The 21,294-nt window shown below is 34.0% G+C and overlaps 1 protein-coding gene across 1 annotated transcript in view; it reads right to left on the reverse strand.

The window, feature by feature from the left end:
* Positions 1–21,294, reverse strand: part of LOC118744930 (ice-structuring glycoprotein) — a gene marked incomplete in the record, with an annotated part of 581,188 nt that overhangs the window by 263,969 nt on the left and 295,925 nt on the right.

Below are 21,294 nucleotides of genomic sequence, written 5' to 3' on the forward strand. Positions count from 1 at the left end.
TTTATGGAATATAGGAATTAAAGACAAAATAAATAAAAAATTTTAGAAGATCTTATGTACATACATAAATATACATAAATGAATTGAATCCGCTTTTGTTGAGCTAAATCAAAAGATATTCGCAGTAGACACCAAATTTTTTTTTCGGAAACGAAATTTTTTATTTTACCAATTTAATAGATTTAAAAGAAACATTTTTTCGGAGTTCAAACTTTTTCGGAAACGATTTTTTTTCTAACTTTAAGGCTACAACATTTTGAGAGAAAGCAACTTTTTTTAAAACGAAGATTTTTCTTAATTTGATGTTCCTGAATGAATTAAAAGTTATTTTCGGAATATACTTAAAAACTTTTCGGGGACTAATATTTATTAGAAAAAAAAACCATTGAAACAGAGTTTTTCAGTCAAACCCTTAAACTTAGGAGGAAACTTCGAAATGTGTTTTAAAAATTTTTAAATAAAATTTTCCTTATTTTGTAAATTAACGTTTTTCGGAGTACTACGTTCTTTGATAGAGAAGAGGTATGGAGAAGATTAAACAATTTTCGTAAATTTAAATGGCGAATTTTCGGAGTAATTCTTATAGCATTTCAAGAAATGAGAACTGCTCAAAATAATGTGTATATGCTATTAGAGGCTCTAATACTTATCGTAAACTTGAATTCCAAATTTTCGGAGCGATATTTTTTTCATTTATAGAAAATAGAAATGAACGAGTTTTTGTCTGAAAAGTTTAACATTTTTGACTGTGCTGGAAACAAAAAAAAATCCGAAATTTACACTCCGAATTTTCGGAGTGCATTTATTGAATTAAAAAAAAAATAAAATAAAAATGTCTACTCCGAATTTTCGGAGTTAGTTCGTCGTATCACACGTTTTTCTGAGTAAAGCAGGTACATACATATGTACATATTCATACAAATATTTATGTAGACACGTTCATTTGTAGTATGTATTTGGTAAATGTATGCTAACATATAAATCATCATCTATGTTTAGCTAATTACTTATATAACTATTACATACTCCTAAAAGCAAGGAATCGAGCGGGGTACTGGAAGCTTTCCCTGTGACAAAAGGCAGCGGCATAGAGACCAAAGAATATTTTCCCATTCCTTTACTAAAAAGCTTAATTACAAATACAGTGTGTTCAATGTCTAAAATATTTCCTCAACACAGCAACCCAGTATCAATAATACTCCTGCCCAGCATACGTTTCTTAGCCTATTTAATACAAATAATTGCATATGTTTTTTTTTTCATCACAGCATAAGCACCAACAAATTCATAGAAAGCACACAAAAATAGATGTATTTATTTAAATAAATAAGTATGCATAATAAATGAGTATCTTTTTAAACAGCAAGGAACTCAATTGCTCCGTGCTTGCTTCAAGCGAAATACATACATACATACGTGTTTTATTTATTTATTTATTCTGCAGTACATGGCAACCCATTCCTTATGCAATTGGTCTACAACGATAGATAGCATTATGAAGCGCTACTAGCAGCACTTACAACTGCCCTCAGCAAAGGGAGGCAAAAGCAAACATTTATGCATATGCACGCATTTGTAGCATTTTAAAGCAATTTTTTTTTTTTAGGGTAGGGGCGGTATTTATGTAGGAATTCTATACAAAAAATTAACTTACCACAATGAGTTCTTGAGTGCTTTTCGATAAGTTGTTGAGATCAGTGCGTGCAATCGGAAACATTTTCACACAAACTCAACACACACACATACATTTTTGTATGCATGTATGTATACATACGTAGGTGTGTGTGAGCGTGGAAATGAGACTGAAAATCGATAAACATATAATAAAGATTTTATTCCAGTTGACAAGGTGTGGGAAATTTGTAAAATTTATAAATTGCTATGATCTTTGTTTGTTTGTTATATAGGAGTGCTTAAATTGCAAATATAAATTTTTTGAAATATTTTGAATTGAATTATAATTGTAAATATTTTGTCGTTAATAATTGATGTCTGTAATTATCGTTTAAAGCTCTAAAGATTTTTTAATTTTTTATGTACCAGTTGAAATTTCTCTTCGTGTTTTGCCTTACTAAAGAACTTGTATTTCTGGGATATATTTTTTATTTTTTTTTTTTATTAGCTATTCAATTGATCACCTAAATGTGCTGAAAGGTCATAAATATTTTATTGTTGCTGCTAGCTAATACGTACTTTTTTTGTTGAATATATTTTATATATATTTTTTTTAGTTTGCCATATGAAAGTTTCATATACAATCGAATGCCTGCTATTATCTTATCTTATCGGCTGTAAATTTATCACGAAACCCAACTATACAAAAAAAAAAAACAAAATATGATTCGAAAAAAATTGCTGATGACGCTCACATAAACACAGCTCGCGTGCTTATTCTTATTTTATTTAGCACATTGGAAAATATTTCTACATTGAAATACAAAAAAAATTTTTTATACATAAAAAAAAAATTTTGTCTCCGAAAAGGTAAAATAAAAAATCAACAAAAAACTTGTTTTCTTTTACAATTTTTTTTTTTTTAATTGAGTTTGGCTGTTATTATTTCTTGGCATCGATTTTTTGTTTTATTTTTTTTTGGAGACCACGGTTTTGGCATGAAGTTTTTGCCTGAGAAGATCCGTAGTGAAATTTTCCGAAGAATACTTTTTTAGAATATATCAATCCTCTAACGAACTTCCCAATTTGCTTTTTGCGGGGTTTCTTGAAGTTAGGGTCGAAATGACCTTTTCAGGCGGGAGCTAAAGGGTTAAAATGATCTACGAAAATATTTCCCATGAAATTTTAGCATACATGTCTTAACCTTTAACTTCGCTCAGATATTCATTTTAACCATTTTTCCATTTTTTGGAAAACGTTTTAGGCTGAGACACGAACACGTTAAGGTTTTAATTTTATAAAGACTTTTAATTTGATGGCATGAAGTTTTTGGCTGAGAAGGCCCTCAGAAAAATTTTCCAAAGAATAATTTTTTAGAATACACCAATCCTCTAACGACTATACAAATTTGCTTTTTTGCAGGGTTTCTTGCAGTAAGGGTCAAAACGACCCTTTTAGGCGGGAGTTAATGGGTTAAAATGATCTACGAAAATATTTTCCATGGAATTTTACTACATGTGTCAACTTTTTTGAGAACTACTTAGGTCGAGACATGAAAACTCTAGTACTACTAGTACTGCTGGATGGGTATACTTTCAGAAAATGTTAACAGAGCCCGGGCTGGTATCGGCTGTCGCACGGTGTAATTTATTATCTAAATAAAGGAAGTACAGACGTAATCAAACAGGCATGCACAGGCACTACGTAAAGGGGTGTGGTGTCACCGCACCAATGGTTAACGATAGTCAATAAATTACTAAGTGAATTCAAAGGGTAAGCAATCACATTAGTGGCTCATGTGGATAAGATAGCGGCGGAAAGTAATTGGAAAGTACATAAAAAATATTGGTAATGTTAAGAACAAAACCTTGAAAATGATAGAAGCTGACAAAACGAACGTGTGATACTGCTCACAAGGAGGTACAGGGTTCCGGTGTGATGACCACCGAAGCCAGGTAGCATCGAGTTTACTGCGAGTAGTCTTGAATGGTAAATTGCTGTGGCAGCGCAATGCCGATGAAAAACCGGGAACACCACCACCTGCTAGGGTCTTTCTACTGCTCTGATATATATACATATACATTAGGGTGACTCACAAAAAAAAAACAGTATAATTTTTTCCACCGGAATTATTATTAATTATTAAGAGTTACGCCAAAATATTTCGGACAAACATTAAGATTTACGCAATTGCATCAATTTGATAATACCTCCAGAAATCTTATTATTATGATTACGTTAATAAAATTTGTATCATTAAATCATGAAATCATCTTAATTTCTTAAGATACTCCTAAATTTTTATACATATGAGTGTTGAAGTCGGGCTTTGTTTTTTGCTTAAAAATTACGTGTTTAATAACATTTTGCTCCAATTTGCGCTTTGGCTATTTTTCGTTAAATAAACTAGCGCAAATTCTCTAAATTACAGTTAGATTTTCTAATAAAATATTATATGCAGCAATGGGGAAAAATCCAATGTCGATTCTCGATTTCTTCGGATCGATTCACGGATCGAATCGGAGCTAAAAAGTCGACAGTCGATCGTCGATTTAATCGATTTAGAACCGGTATCTCTAATCTGGATACAGTCGACCTATCTGAGGAGTATCTTGCTGCTAAATCGGAGAACAGCTTAGCTGAGGAATTGAGCCTTTGGGGAAAAGAGCTCAGAAAGCATGGACTATATGGCAGCTTGCTTTAATTGGAAAAGAAGTTTTCCGACAAATATTTAAGAGAAGGTATGCCGCAAAGCCATGAAACCTAGCCGCAGTTCCTTCAATTATTCACAATAGGATATAAAATGGGAAAATGTAATGGCTGCTGGAATTTACGTTCTTCTTGGCAGGGAAGCCGTTGGAACATAACGAAAGGCAGTCTCGCTATATGTTGAAAGTCTAATTTTTTTCTTCTTATCTCATTCTATTCAAATTTGTTTTATCTCATCTTCATTTTGTTTCATTTTATGTTAGTTGCCAAGTTTAATTTAATTTATTTTGATTTCATTTTTTTTCACGACTTCCTACGTTTGTTTTACCATTGATTACTTTTTGACACTCGATAATTAAATTAGCAAAAACCTGACAAATACAAGCAAACCGGTATTCGATCGCAAGGAACACGCGCCAGAAAAAGAAAATTGGTTTTTATTTGTACAGGTTTTTGCAATTTAAATTACGAAGGTCAGACAAAAAGCAAAAATGCAGAAAAATACACGAAAATGAAATTCAAAAATGTTTGCCAATAATTTGCAAAATTACGTAATATTGCAATCTGCCAGCAGGTTGATGGTTGAAATATGCAATTTGGCTTACACTTACTGTGACAAAATAGGATTGCATAATTCAAAAAAAAAAGTTGAAAACTCCAAATTTCAATCAACACACGCTGAAGACTTTGGCGGTTTTTTTATATAATACACTAAGTATGTATGTATAAGAAAATTAAGAAAAAAAAATCCAATAAAGTTTAAAAAGCCAATTTTATAATATGCAATTATAAATCAAAAATAACATAAATTTGAATTCATTATGGTATTCGCAGTTGGCTGCTCATAAACTATTATATATAATTTAGCACAGCAAAAGCTAAGAAGAAAGTGAAAATTTGTGATATTTTCGAGATATTTTAATTTGGTCATTTGTCGGGTTGAAAATAGAATTTACAAAAAAAATTTGCAAAAAAACAAATAAGACACTAAAAAAAAAATTAATTTCAAATTTTTGATACCATTTTTTTAATTTTCTACTTTTGTCGCTCCTTAACAAAAAATTACAAAAGTCTCTTTGACAGTATGTATAATTTTTTTTTTAAATATCTGCCAACAAAATATTGCCAACAAAAAAAAAAAACAAAAAACACAAAAAATTGCAATAAAATTTCTTCAACAAACACATTGCCTGCTCAGCGTGAATTGCGTCACTGTAACTTGAAAAATGATTGTCTCATTAGTTACTTGTTATTATTGTTGTAGCTATTAATAGTTTAAAATTGTTTTTCAAAAATCATATATACAGCACCAACAAACAAACATCATCTGCCAGCTAGTGGCTGGCTAGCGTGTGTGTGCGCTTGTGGGTGTAAAAAATTACTATTTGTTCAGAGAAATGATAAAATGTAATAAACGAGTCAATTCAACTAGGAGGAAGAAATAAACAAAAACAAAAAAACAAAGCTATCAGTGTAGCAGCGTCGGAGCAAGCGTCTAACACTATTTAAAAGTTTTAAAAAAGAAGACGACGTAATAACATTTAGCTGAAGCCCACACAAACAGCTGATTGAATGAGTGACAGCATGACGACATGTTGACGTCTGAGCTAGTTTTTTTTTATAAAGTTTGGTTTGAAAACTTAAAAAGCTGGGGTTTTACTTTTCTGGAATATTGCGGATGGAAGAGTACCTCTCTGGATTTTTGATGTTAGTCAGTTTTTTCAGAAGACCCAGTTTATGCTTAGGCTTGCCACAAAGTTGTACTGCATTATTTAGCGAGACCAATTGGACAGTAGACCAGTCACTATATTTCTCGCGTTTTATATGAGAAAGTGTGTGAGTATGTTTGCTGTTCTTTCACGCTATAATGACTGGATGGATGTCAATAAAATTTGACGTATTTTTTTTAATAGCGTTGCCACCTTATTCAGAAGTTAATATCAATTAATAAGTAAGTTAAATAAATTATTACTACGATCTGGGTGTCAAATGAAAGAGATTCCAAAACGATTCATTTCGAAAATATTTTTTAAGAGGGCTAGCACCCTATTGAGAATTTAAACGCGATTAATTGATAAATTAAATTAAATATCATAGCAATATAGGTGTCAGACGAAATCAGTTCAAAACCGATTTATTTGCGAAAGTATCTTTTAACAGGGTTGCCACCAGTTCAAAAAATTAAAGTCAATGACATTTATAAGTTAAACAAAATATTTTATAATGGGTATCAAACAAGAGAGGCTTTCGTGAAAGTTTGTGAGATAGCTTAAGACCTGGTTTAATACATAGCATAATTTTGGAGAGAGTTGCCACCCGCGTACATTCTATTTGTTGAAGTTATAAGCTCCACAAAATTTAACAATACGGATGCGACATGACGCAGATGATGCTATCTTTTTAAGACGATTAAATAGGAAATTTTATTATTCGTTGCTACAATACGGTTGTCCGATTAATGGGATTTAAGCAATTTTTATATTGAAAATATTCTGAAAAGGGTTACCCAAGGCTCAAAAGTAAGATCCTATTGTTTCCTAACTTAAATGAAGTATTACATGCCAATCGAAATATGTATGAGTAAGCTTTGTTTTGAAAATATTTTTAAATAGGGTTGCCACTTGTAGGAAAGTCAACTTGTATTAAATCAAACATTTAAAATAGACATTACAAAATGATGTCAAGCCAAACAAGAGATGTTTAAGGTGACGAAAATTTTTTAAATGAAGTTGCCACCTGCTTAAAAGTGTAATAAAATCTAATCAGTTACTTTAGTGAAATATTGAAATATGGATGTCAAACGGAAAATGTTGGAAGAGTTTTATTTTGAAGAGGGTTGCAACCTGTTTAAACTTTAAACTTAATTTAATGAAATATTACAATATGGAGGTCAAACGAAAACAAATCAAATTCATTTTAATTCAAAATTTCAAAAATAAAGTATCTTTTGTCTTTATAGTAAAGATTTTCCACCCGTATCATATTTAATGTACACATTTATTCGGCTTAAGCTAAATGAAATATAACCATGAGATATTGAAACAAAAAATGTTGCTATATGATTTTATTTCAACGCATTTTCTTTTAAGAATTGTTACTTATAAAAATAATTTACACAATATAGTGTACAGACTACTTAATAAATGTAAGTTTTTCTTATACTAAATTGACCAGCAGTTGAGTTGAAATTTGACAAATGGACCATGATTTGCAACATGGACACAATAAGCATTTTTTTTGTTTTATTTGAAATCATAACGTTAAACCGAACTTCACGCAAGCGAAGCTGTGGGAATAAACTAGTTGGTTAATAAAGTGTGTTTGATTTTCACGTAATTGAAATTCATTGCTGAATAAGCAAAAAAAAATGTCCTCAAGTTCAAAACCCCTACATCTGAACTTGAAATTTTGAAGAACATGCAGCGTAGGCGCATATTCTTAACGCTTCGTGCGAACGGCCACTTTATAGAAATCGAAATATACATATGTACATGCATACGTACATATGTACCTATGCTAAAAATCAAAAAAACCAATTAATTATTTTAAAATGCAACACTCAAGTGAGCTGTGCCAAATATAGTTTAAACATAGTTTTTTCTTTGCTTTTGACCAAACTGGGGTTTTACAAATGGCACAAAGAGTTGGCAGTTCAATATGAACAAAAGAACTAAAGCTAACTAATTTAAACGAATGACTAATGTAGAAGCGCACAAAAGAAAAAAAAAAATTATATCAAGAAGGTAGAGTCCACGCGTGGGATGCGCCAAAGATTCGATATTAACTTTTTTAATAACTACTTTACTTGTTAGGAACGGAAAAAAGGGGGCAAAGAAGCAATGGTAGAAACAAGTAAAGATCGTGTTTCTGAGAATGTATTCATTTTATAAAGAAATGTTCTTCTTCTTCAATCATTAATCAAGATCTAAGCGCTTGAGCCTACAAATCAGCTGAGCTTACAAAAAAATTTGTTATAGAGCCACACGCGTGCATCTGCATGTTTGTATGTATGCATCAAGCAGGTATGTATGAATGTGTGCAAATATGGAGTTCGTCATGAGATCCATGCTGAAACCGCTAGTGCCTAACTGTAAGACTTAAGTCATGAATTGCATGCCACGTTATAGGAAGCGAGAGAGAATGAGTAGTTGACAACAGTGTTGCCATCTTTTGATTTTCAAAAAGCACCAAAAACTTGGAAAAAAAGCGGTTTTACCACACTAAAAGCACCAAATTTTTTTGATTCAAGGGATGCTTTTTTCATAACATAATACCGAAGTACTGCACATTAAAACTGGTATATCTCGAGAAAGAAAAATCGAATCGCAACAAACGAAAATGATGCCCTAATTAGAAATGAGCAAATAATTAGATGTTTTCATTATATAACCTCAAATATCGCTAAAAACTTTGTTTTTGGCACTTTGGGGTTAGGATATCTCAAAATTCTGCTAGAGCAATTGTGAGTCCAGATTTGAATTCAGCCCCAAGAAACGATGTGTTTTACTCAGGTGGTAAAAAAAAACTAAATCTGTACAAATAATTAGAAAAGAAAAAAATAAATACTTAACTTACTTGCGTACTAGCATTTTCAACGCGAATAGAATTTAACAAGGTGGGTTTGCAACTTCAGCTTTTTATCAATCATGGTTGTATTTTAGTCCATTTAAATCTGTAGATTCTTATAAATTCAGTGCTGCCACAGCTTTAAATATTGCAAATTATAAGCACTAAAAAGGCACTAGGCACTAAATATTTTTTTTGGCGTTTTAATTTTCAAAAAGCACTAAATCTAGTGCTTAAAGCACCAAGTTGGCAACTATGGTTGACAAGAGCTGAAGCCGCTCACACCACTAACGAGAGTGAGCACGATTTTCAGATAAACCACTCGAGTCAATAAGCGTTTTCTTTTTGCTTTTGCCTTTTTCAAGTATGGCCATTCTTTTCATCTGTATGTATATTTATTTGGCGTCATTTGGTAATAAATGACATAACGTCAAATGAAATCACTATTAAAAAAAAAAACAAAAACTGGTTACAACAAATGGACAAGACATGTATGTATGTATCTAAATATGTTTGCAGTGACCACAGGTGAGATGCGATTTGTGTAGCGGAAGGCTTTTGTTGCTGCTTCAACAAACTAAATACATATTGCGTATTGTGACAAATATGTCAGATGCATACATACGGGTTTATGTACGTACTAGTTACATACATACATACATCTATACAAAAAGTTGTTGAGCACACGAAACCAAATTTGGAACTGTCAAAGATGGTAACTGACAAGAATGGAAGATGTCACTCAGTATGCGACACTGAGGAAGTTTTATTAAGTGACAGAGTAGAAGTTTATACACGTCGTTACGATGTCGGTTTGATAAAGACGTTTGGTTGAACTCGAAACGACGTCGAAACGAAGTCGTTTTTTCCATACAAAACGCAACGTCGTTCCAACTTCGTTTTTTCTCATCGAATCGAAGTCGTTACGTTGCGACGTCGGTCTGGTGAAGTTTTTTCGAAACGATGTCAAATCGATTACAATAAAATTTAATAAGCTATAAAACTGCTTCATATATTTTCTTTTAAATCAGATCGTAAAGTTAGAAATTTTTAGGAATGCTTGCTGATTTTTTTTAGTATTGCACACAATTTGAAATTGTGTTTATATGGTTTTTGTTAGAGATTTTGAGCATAATTTTGTTGCTCGCTAGTATATAGGATATGCTCGTTTTTTGCGGTTCGTGTTTGCGATCCACCGGCGAACTGTGCTGTGTGCGTTCCAAACAAGTCGGAAGCGACGCAGTTACGAATACGTTTGGCAAATTGGGTATGTATATGTATGTACCTAAGTATTGGGCCATATTCTTAGTCACTAAACTTAAGTTAGTTGCAGCTTTGTGGCAAACTTAATTGCACATGAATCGAAAAAAATAATGTAAAGTAAAACTGTGTCGATAAATTTATCGATAAATATATCAAAAAATATAGCAAATTAAATCAATTAATCGATAGATTGAATCAAAAAAATATGTTCGTTCACAAAAAATAGCGAAAAATTGATTATATTAAGTTTTAATAAGAAAATTTCAAAAGTAAGCGGAAACAGTTTTGAATAACCTCCTCTCATCTTATAGCTATCTATAGCTACATAAATATTAATAATATCGATATTTTTTTTATCGAAAATGTATCAATAACGATATCGATAGTATTTAAAAAAAGGGGTTTGATGAATATGTCGATAAGTCATAGTATCGGTACATGCAATGACAAATAACATTACTGGGCCGACCCAGCCTCCTTAACAATGAGTATCCATTTCCTACAGGCTCTATAAACGAATCGAAATATACTCGTATACTTTCACCGAAGACTTATAATTGCCGCGTTAAATTCGAGGTGGATTTTTCTCAAATGTTCAAATGAAGGGAGATCTTTCCACCTTTCGAACAAAGAGCGTAATTTTCAGGCATTGATTGCCGTTATCCGTTAAGCTTCTTCTTTCTCTCTTGGGGTTTGTGAGATAACTTAGACCCTGGGCTGTTAATACAGCTATGAATTCACTATTTGCGTATTTCTTGAAAAGTTTTCGTTTGGAACTATCAATAAGTGACATTTTTCATACTTGCGTGCAATTTGAAGCGGCCATACCCGCGTGAGAAAAGTATTTGGTTGCGAACCTTCGAGGAGGGCACTGAAATATATATAGCCTGCAGGAAATGGGCCTAGTTAGTAGCTTACTTTTAACTACTCAACAGTCTACTAGTTGTAACTTTGTATTACTTATTTCATTCGGCCGTAACTAACTACTTTTAAAGGACGATGTTCGCCACGTCTGCATAAGGCGTGAACTGACTTTTAACTGACTACTATTGGACATAAAATATCAATATAATATATATTTTTTCTTAACTTTTTACATTATTAGTTGATTATTTTTTATCAATTGCTCATTTTTTCTGCAGGATATTTATATACGTAAGATAAGAATCGAAACGGCGGCCTATTCACCCCTGGGGCAATCGTTTCGATTTCTCAATGCCCCCCGTGTTTGAATTCTTTTATGCAACCACTTGCATGTCTTAAAAGTGTCAACAAGAGAGCTCTTCTTCCGATTTGTGTGTGTTTTAATTATTTCAATCTCCGGCCTTCAAACTTCGTCAAGCATAGCCGATTACTATCTGCAATTCAACTGTCTGTTTTTTTTCATTTCGGCGCTTTTTTTATATTTACAACTCAAGTAATAATGACAACAAAAACAACAGAAACATGTCATGTCTTAATTACCATTAAAGTCAAATAAAAGCAAATAGCTGTTGTGCATACAAAGCAACGGCGGCAAACACCTACGCAAGTGAGACATTGAATGATAAGGGTATTCATGCTAGCATTGAAATGAGCTGCAATAACCGGCATATGAATTTGCCGCACTGCTTACAAATGTGCGAGGAAATGTAGGCATGCCTACGAATGGGTATACGTAGATATGTATATGCATGTGTGTGGATATGCAAGTCAATATCTACGATTGGCATGTGCCAGAAGTGTTAATTCATTTTTTTTCCTTTATTTGGGGTTTCTACAATGAGCTTTTTAATTTTTTTACTCAACATTCTTGCGTCAAATAGATTTTCTCTATCGTTAATTTTTTCCTTCAATTTTTTTCTTGCTTTTTTCCACGTGTTTTCCAGTCTTTTTTCCCAGTTAATTTTTTTTTATCTAATCAAAGTTGCTCGCCGCCTTATTATCGGCACTACCTTTTCCTCGCCCTCGCTGCTTATCAACAATTGAAGTACAAGTAAAAGAAAAAAAATCTGATAACTGCGTATGACTCTTGCGGTGTGACTGAACGCTTTTTAAACACTCAATTCCATATCGACCTTCGATTAAACCTGTCTTTGATTATGCTTGGAGCTCCATTTTTGTACTACTTTTACTATTCCTACAGCGGATTTGTGTTAATTTCATTGGCATTTAGCTAATAAATGAAAGAAATGTGTCATTTGCGTTGAACAGCATGCTTGGGATTATGTGTGTAGTACATTAAGCCGTACCAGAAAAAAAGTTCGTCGTGCGACGTAAAGAATTTTTGCAAAGCAAGTTCGAACTTTTTTTTACCGAACGCAGAGCTTGCCTTTTGACATTAAAGTATGATATATTGATGTTCTTGCTAGAGAAGAATTTTTTTCAAAGTTCATTTATCTCACTCTAACGTTCCACCCTAATGACAGTAAGTTAAAGCTCTCCGAAAATCATTAAATTTTTGCTAAGAAAGTTGGTTAATTATGCCTGCAGAACATTTAAAAAAATTCACTAAAAAGTTTAAAACGGCCACCCTTAGGCTTGGCAAAAAAAAATTTAATGCAAATTAAAATTGAATTTAACATTACATTTAAAAATTTTAAATAAAAAAAACATTTTATTGCCGAATTTAGGTGTGACTGAAAAATCTAGACAGACCACCCCTAGATTTAAAAAAAAAAATTATTTATTTTTTTGAAAATGCCTTGAAAAATACACGCCGAAATTTTTTTTGTTTGCTTGTAAGTTGGTACGGTCTAATGTAAAAGCATACCATACATTTTACATACATAGTGATAAAAAATTATTATAATTTTTTTAAGTATGTATGGCAGTTTTTATTATCGAAGGGTAGTATTTTTTGGCGCATGAGTACGAATTAGCTTGAGTACATATGTATGTACGTATAAATGATTGCGGAACATACTCTGCACACATGTGTAGAGAACTTAGCGAAGGCACTCGAATTAAGACTAATCGAATTAAGATAAGTGATACAAACTACTGCGTATTATTCGCAAATTCCAAAACTTGATTTTAAGCTCTACAAAGACCAAATAAAATCTAATTTATAGTACAGTGGAACTATTAAATAATATGAGGCTCTAGGATATTGACCGCAGCCAACCAGCCGACATACACGTGGTATAAAGGCCTTGGGCTCTATGTAGAATGTCCAGACATAGACTACTTATAAGAGAAGTAGTCGCTTAGGAATACTCCCGGTTTTTTCGCGGTAACGACACAACGTCCATACAAACAAACTTTAGATGCCATTGAAAGTATGACAGAATTCTCGCTAACCCGACTTCCTCTCGCTGTGAGGGTTGCCTTAGCTGGAACTAGCTTTACAGTTGCGGAAGAAGTAAATTTCTAACCAGGACCGTTTTATTCCCTATCTGCCTTTATTTAACTGACATAACAAACTCCAGTCTGTAGCAGCGAACTTTCGAGTGCCTAGGCCTCTTAAGGAGAGGTTATTGGAGGTGGTAGTTTCGTCGAAAATGTAAGCTACGTAGACCTAGGTTTTTTGGTAGAATATGCAACAGGGGATGTGCGGAAAACCACACAGGAACATTTATGCTTCGACGGTTAGTGTTTCGGAAGTCACTTTTGGCCTCATACGCCTTGTCCCCGATTTGAACTAGTGCCATTCGGGTCACCCGTATCAGTACACTTTAGACGCCTATTACGACAAGCATGCCTTAATGCAACCCTCTCTGATGAATTTGTAAGTTATGGGAATGAAAAATTGCTGTGGTACAGCGCCCAAGATGTTCTTTGATTGCCGACAACAACTTCTAAAAAAGCGTTTCTTTCATTGATGTTGCTGGAACCAGCAATCGAATCCAGGGCTCGTTATCAAAGCGGTCTCCTTCTTTAATCGTAACGCAATACATCAGTAAAGAAGATCTGATAAAACAGCTGAGTAAGCAATACATAAATGAAGAAAAGCGCAGAAATAGGGATAACACAACTCAGCGGAAAGTGTGCTAAACAGCAACGCCGACGACGCAAGGGTTTGACTGTATATATGTTTGGATTGATAAGGATCTCTACAACGAAATTCGTCACAAAAACTTGACAGAAGTGGATAGAAATTGAGGTGAAAAACTAAATCGCAATACATATTTATATTTGATCTCAATTACAGCCTATTTCCCGCGGAATTGCAACGGCACCCTCATCATTGCAGTAAATCAACTGGAAAGCTACTATTAGAAGGCAAAACTTCATTTAGTTTATCGCTTGTCTACATTTGAAGATTTATAAAAATCGCAACACAAAAATCTAGACAAGCCACACATAAGTACAAGTAAATTTAACAATGCCAATTGCTGTCTGTGTTGAAAGGTTGAAACTTTTAGTACGGCTGTGCTAATTAATTTAAAATGACAGAACAAAATAAAACATGAAAAATTAAACTATGAGCAACACAGCAAGTAAAAGTTAAACGAAAATGCAAAATTAAAATGACGAACATTCATTTCGCTTCATGAGCCAGCTAGAGATTTTTGAAAGCGGAAAAAATGAAGCTTAAAGGCAAAACTTTTTGAGGAATAGTCAAGGTTAGGTTAAAGTGGCTGCCGGTGGACGCATTGTAGTATCCCGAGGGATCTCATTTATCCCCTACCCCACTGCTGCTCAAACCAGTGAATAAAGTAAACACATTTGAATAATCGCATTGTCTTTATGTCCGCTAAATGGCTCAGGTCTCCAAAACTTTCAACAACCAATAGCTGCAGTCTACTCCTATATCTCCTTCTCAAAGTAAGAGCTGTGAAAACGGCGGTAAGACTTAGAGAGTAATGTCTATGGGAGACTAGATACTCCGGACATGGGTTTATCATAAATCAAGTAGGACGACAGACTATATTGTAGGCAAATTGGACTTCAGCCGCAACGCGCAAGTGTTATTCCCATCCAGAAGGGATTGGAGAAGAGCCCGAGTGGCTGATTTATTAGCTAAAATCGGCCTAGAGACCGTCACTCTACATGAAAGTATTGACCTGACAACAACAGTATATAACTAATGGACTGTGCTGGGAGACATACACCATTTACACCCAATTGGGGATTAATTTTGAGCTAAAATAAACTGACTAATTCCATAAATACCACAAAAGCACTCAAACTTGTGCAGGCATCATATAGCAAATATTTATTTTGCACTTATTGTTACTTTTCAAGAAGAAATACACTTATTAAAATCTATAGCTAATAAAATTTACAACATATTACACTATCGTTTTAATTTTCGCTCAACACTCGACAGAAAGATAAGCGCGGGTATTGATTCAGTTCGAATTTTGTTTTTTTTTTGTATGTAAGAATGTAAATAAGCGCAACAAACCAGTTCCATTTGCAAGAGCTAGTCGCAGCAAGCAGCACAACGTAAACGCGCCGCACAACGCGCTCTAAATGGCAAAACGCTAGTAAAACACTCGTAGAAATGTGTAAATTATTGCTGACCGTCAAAGCGAACGCCGGGCGTGCATCACAAGGCAGCGCACAAGTCACTGTACAGTCTGCGGCTAACCGAGTGGGTGGATGAATGTCGAAAGTCGTTAGAAACACCACAGAGAGCGGTAGCTCGGCAAGCAAGCGCGGGATATGCCAAAGTCAGCGAAGTCCAAACAGTAAAAAAGAGAGTGGCGTTGTTTTTTGCGAACTTGAACTGTTCAAAAAGGTTTTTGTGATTTTTAACACATTTCCATTTTTTTAAGTTTTTTTTTTCTCACATACATACACTACACTTGAGGTGAATGCTTTTGTTTTGTTAATTTTCATTTCATTCTACTTCAAACTTGTTGCGCTGTAAGTAGCTTTAGTTATTGCATTTTTCTCACTTTTGCGGGTATTCGGATTTGCTATGCGTACTTATGAAGTGTTACAATTGCTATAGTAAAATGATCGAGTTTTTTTCGTGCAAATGTTTGAAATTCTACTTTATAAAGTGGTTGAGTGTAAGCTGATAACACGAGTTAGTCATACAACAATGTGCGGGTACATACGTACATACATACGTCATAGTCTCCTCAGCACGGTATACGTACATATGTTTGTAAATACATATGTCAAATGAGCTTTTTATTTAAATGAATGGGGCAACCTACTCATTAGCAGTTTAGTGATATTTTAATAAATTTTCTAAATACATAAGTACACTGTACAATAAATCAATGTATTGTATTTCATTGTTCAACTAGAACTTTTAAAAGACATATAGATACATAAAAAATAACACCTTTTGGAAAGGCAAAAAGTAGATGCCGATACTGATCTCAAGGCTTATCGGCATAATTAAATACTATCCGAGGTTTATACACGTCCCGAAAATTTAGAGAGTGCATATCGAAATCAGTTAAAAACAATCACTTAAAGGTCTAAGGTTACCAGCCTATAGCCACACCTTGTTCTTACCAAAAACATTTGGGCTACTTTTGGACTCATTCATATATTAAAGAGAGAATTCTACCGCACCAAATGTCGGAAAATCGAAATTACTATATAAAGCGTAAATAAACAGAGACTGCTCTTCATAGTTTGGCATTGCAAAAATAGCAAAGGCTCTGCACTACAAGAGATCCTAATTGAAGTTTTTTCGGTATGTCTGGAGCTCTCGAAACCATCTCCATCAAAGAATTATTGAATTCTGTGGACTCAGTCGTAGTGAATCCTGCCATTAATTATTGGTTTACCAATCTATTGAATTATCATAATTTGTTGAAGAGTGAGGCTCAGCGACGATATCGAGGAACACAAACTGTCGCACTCCTCACGGGTCTGTGTTGTCCCCGTTGATGTAGGTCTGTTGATCCAGCCATTACCCACTCCGAGAACATTGAGAGATATTCACAACTACGAAATGGTAAGGCAGGTCCTGAATCATTTACCAAATAATATCCAGGAGTTATTATGAGCAGTAAATTGACGTGAAGGTATTTAGAATATGGAAAATATAGAGAAATACCGGTGGGTAAAGGGACAGCGATCCAATCAGTAGATCTATCATTAACTTAAGCAGCCGAGTCGGCAGGGTAATCTTCACAACTACCACCGATATATATTCCATGGGTCTGTGGAAGTTATTTCAGACTTAATTTCCACGCTGATCTGAAAAATCTGCCCTGGAAGTTAATTCAAAATATCATTTCCATGAAAACACAAAGATGTCATCGCCAAAGAGTGAAAAATCCATCCAATGATTGATCGCATGGCAGTAATTTCTTGATATATCTTCCATGGAACTTATGTCAAGGTTCCGCGGAACAAAAGTTTGTGGAGGTCTAACGAAACCCCAATCGGTAACAACTCCAACTCCTCATAATTCATGTATAAAGAGGTATCGATTGAGGTAGTATCTATAAAAACTCTCGAAGATACTCGAAGATACAATAGGATGAACGACCTCTGCGTTAGTAGACGAGTCATTGAGGTTGCCTGGTTAAAAATTATTATTGTGTAGTATATTTTAATGTTGTAAACTGAATAAAAACCACATAACCAACCACATAAGCTGATAATCAGGCAAGCGTGAACAACCTCACTATTTATTGAGTTCCAAAACACAAAAAGAATCGGAGAAAATGAGCAGGCTTATATGCTAACAACCACCGGGGAAACATAGCACAGAAAAGTACATCCCTCCCGGCCAATCTTCAGGACAGGATTATTACAGCGAAGGCAAAATCCGTCTGACAAACATTAGTGCATTGTAGGACAAAGGTCATGCTTGACTCTTGCATGGCAGATAACTGCAAATAAACATCTCAAATCTCACTGCCCTGCTTTCAGAAAATCGCGGCTTAGCTAACTTGGCTCTAAACACTTTACTCTCTTGATTAAAGGAAATTGCAGACCAAACAACTGGAAAATTATTAAAACTTACTTCAAAATGCTTTTTGACTAAGGCTTAAATATCGGCGACAACTTTCCTACCACAAAACCCTCAGTTCGTCGTCAAAGAAAGTCTGTTCAACTTTGGCAAACTTAAATAAATTTTTTTCTGGGGGAATTACAAACACGCTACGTCTTAAGTGAACTTCAATCAATCATGCACCATGAATAAAAAAAAGCACAAAACCGGTAAAATACAGTACATTACGTCAACCAATATTTCCAAAGGCAGCAACAATCTGTTTATTGGTATACTTCACCGTTTTTTTTTGCTGCTTCTTCATCTAACTTAGTCACTGAGTTGCCCTCACTGCTGCCAGTGTGGTCAAGAGGTAGCAGTTGGCGATACATACTAATTGAAATTGTGGAGATCTCTTCCATATATGTATATAGCGATACCACAGCGTCAATCACGAATCGAGTGTTTTGAGAGCAGCGCGCAGTATCGCCAGAGCAGCAGGGATGCCGTTTGGATCTAAATAGATCCAATTGGATATATTTTTAGACGAATTTTTGCGGGATACTTATTTTTTCCGGTCAGTATAAATGTGGATACTTTTTTAAATAGGCCAAATATATTTCCTATAAAGTTTTTTTCGTTCAAAAATCGATTTTCATTAAAGACGGTTGAAAGCATTACGTTTTCTAAACGTATAAAGAATCGCTACTTAAGAGTGAAATTAAAGCATTTTATTTTTTGTGAACGAAGCAATGAACATATGAAGAGATTTCACCGAAATAGGTAAAAGCGCAATTGCTTTAATTAACTTAAAAGGATGCTTTAAGCAAGATCTTAATATACATATCGTCGTTTAAAGTACAAAACCGCGTATCAACAAAATGCAAAACCGTGAGGTTGCACAAATTATTTTCTAGAGAGTAAAAACACTTATATTTCAAAATGGTTCTCTTTTTTATAAAGCAATCGCATTTCTGGCTAGTATATTTCAGGACGAATTGATAAGGATTGAGCCAAGAGCTTGTGTGAGCAAATCCAATTTTTGGCAGCAAATGTCAGTTACGCGGTTTTGCAGAATGACGATACGCGGTTTTGTACTTTAAACGACGATATATATAAAGTAAATTATAATCTTTCTGTAGTAATATCTTTCATACCACATATTTTCATTTGTTAATTTAAAAGAAAGAAGATTTCAATGTAGTTTAAAAAACTAAATTTGATTTATTTAAGGAAACTTTTATGAATTTTACTGAAAATACTTTAAATACACTCTAAAAAAATTTTGTTTATTTGCGCATATTGAGAGAGGCAACCAGTTTCCTCTTTTAATGTGTGCAAATTTGCACGCCGTGTAATAAAATTAATCATTTCCTGTTTACTTTTACATAACGAATTTGTCGCAAGAGCAAAATTATACATAAAATGTTTAAAATAAAGTAATGTTTATTATTAGTAGGAAATGTATTTGTAGTTTGAAAATTTTTGCAATTTTAAACATTCTATATAAGTGTATTTATGTGTATATTTTAAAGATCTCAAGTTCTAAATCAAATACTGAACATCCTATACGTATATTTATACAGATTCTTGTTGAAAAATAGATACTTTTCAGTAGTAGTTTTACTTGCTCTTTTTAGAGTGTACTTGCTATTTATTATATTTACTTTGCAAAATACTTATGCACAAAAAATGTACTTTATAAATTGAAATTACAAATGTTTGATTTTATGCACATGTATTCCAAGTCCTTAGGATTGGTTAAATTATGTATTTTTCATGAAAATGTTTGGTTTTCTTACAAATTATGAGATGTATATGTAAACAAGTAAGAAAGTCTAAGTTCGCGCGGAGCCGAACATTAAATACCCGGCGCAAGTATTCAATATACGTTTTTCACCTTTCCGAAAGCTACCGCTACATGGTAAACCGGGGTGTATCAATTTTGAGTAAATTAGCGTCCTTAAATCTCGAAATATTGAAGTTTCAAGCATTTCTGAAATTTACCGTTATATGAAAAGCGGCCGTAATTTTAGTCCGATTTCAATAATTTTCAAGGTTTTGCTTCTGTGTGGCAAGTATAATAACCACACCGAGTTTGGTACAAATTGGTAGAACGGTTACCGATATACATATAGATGATCATAAGTGGGCGGTGCCACTCCCATTTTCCAAAATTTTACCGTAATTCTAGGTAAAGAATTGTTGCAAGCGTCAATTTTGAATAAATTAGCTTTAATATTTACTGATTTATCGAAGATTTTGTATTTCTCTAAATTACCGTTATATGGGATGTGGGCGTGGTTATTGTCCGATTTTAAAAATTTTCGGCCATTCAGTATGCAAGGTCAACATTTGTGCCAAGTTTGGAAGAAATTGGTGCAGCGGTTACCAAGATATACACATGTAACCATAAGTGGGCGTGGCTGCGCCCATTTTCCAAAAATTTATAATATTCTTATTTTTCGTCTGAAAATTATTGCAAATATCAATTTTGAGTGAATTATCTTCAGTAGTTACTAAAATATCGCAGTTTTCGTATTTCTGGAAATTACCGTTATATGGGAGGTGGGCGTGGTTACAGTCCGATTTCGCCCATTTTCAATACCGTCCGTCCTATGCCAGAAAGAAGTGCACGTACCAAGTTTCGTTAAGATATCTAAATGTTTACTCGAGTTATCGAGTGCACAGACGGACGGACAGACAGTCACCGCTTAATCGATTTCTCTTTTCATTATGATCATTTATGTATACATTTATCTATATCTATCTCGATTCGTTTTGCCTGTTACAAACAACCGTTATGTGAACAAAGTTATAATACCCTAAAAATTGGATACATTTGGATACATTTTTGGCTTGGTCAGGGATACATTTTCTTGAGACGGCGCGGCAACACTGCAGAGCAGTATTGTGGGAGCGCTGATGCCGCGCCGCGACGTGAGAGGCTACATATCAGCTGCTGACTGACGCTCATCGATTCTCGCTGCTGCTGAGTCTGAAGCGTTGTGCTTTTTCTTCTTTTTTTTCTTTTTGATGCTGCGCGTGCTTGTACAAACGTTTGTATGTGTCCGTGTAGCAGCACACCGCTAGACAGCACAAGTATTGCGTGTAGAAGTGCTAATGAAAAAAATCAATAAAAAAATAAACACCAAATACATCATCACTAAGTATCCAACAGCTCATCCTAAGATATCAGCATTTTTTTTTTGGGTCTTCACTTTGGCTTTGTCTTTTGTGCTCTGCTGGAGCGTCTCCGCTTGTAGCTTGTTCGCCAGCGTGGCCAAGCTACACGTGTTTTTTTT

This window comes from Rhagoletis pomonella, unplaced genomic scaffold (genome assembly GCF_013731165.1).
Source record: "Rhagoletis pomonella isolate Grant_MI unplaced genomic scaffold, Rhpom_1.0 Rhpom_scaffold_00008, whole genome shotgun sequence".
NCBI classification, from domain to species: Eukaryota; Metazoa; Arthropoda; class Insecta; order Diptera; family Tephritidae; genus Rhagoletis; species Rhagoletis pomonella.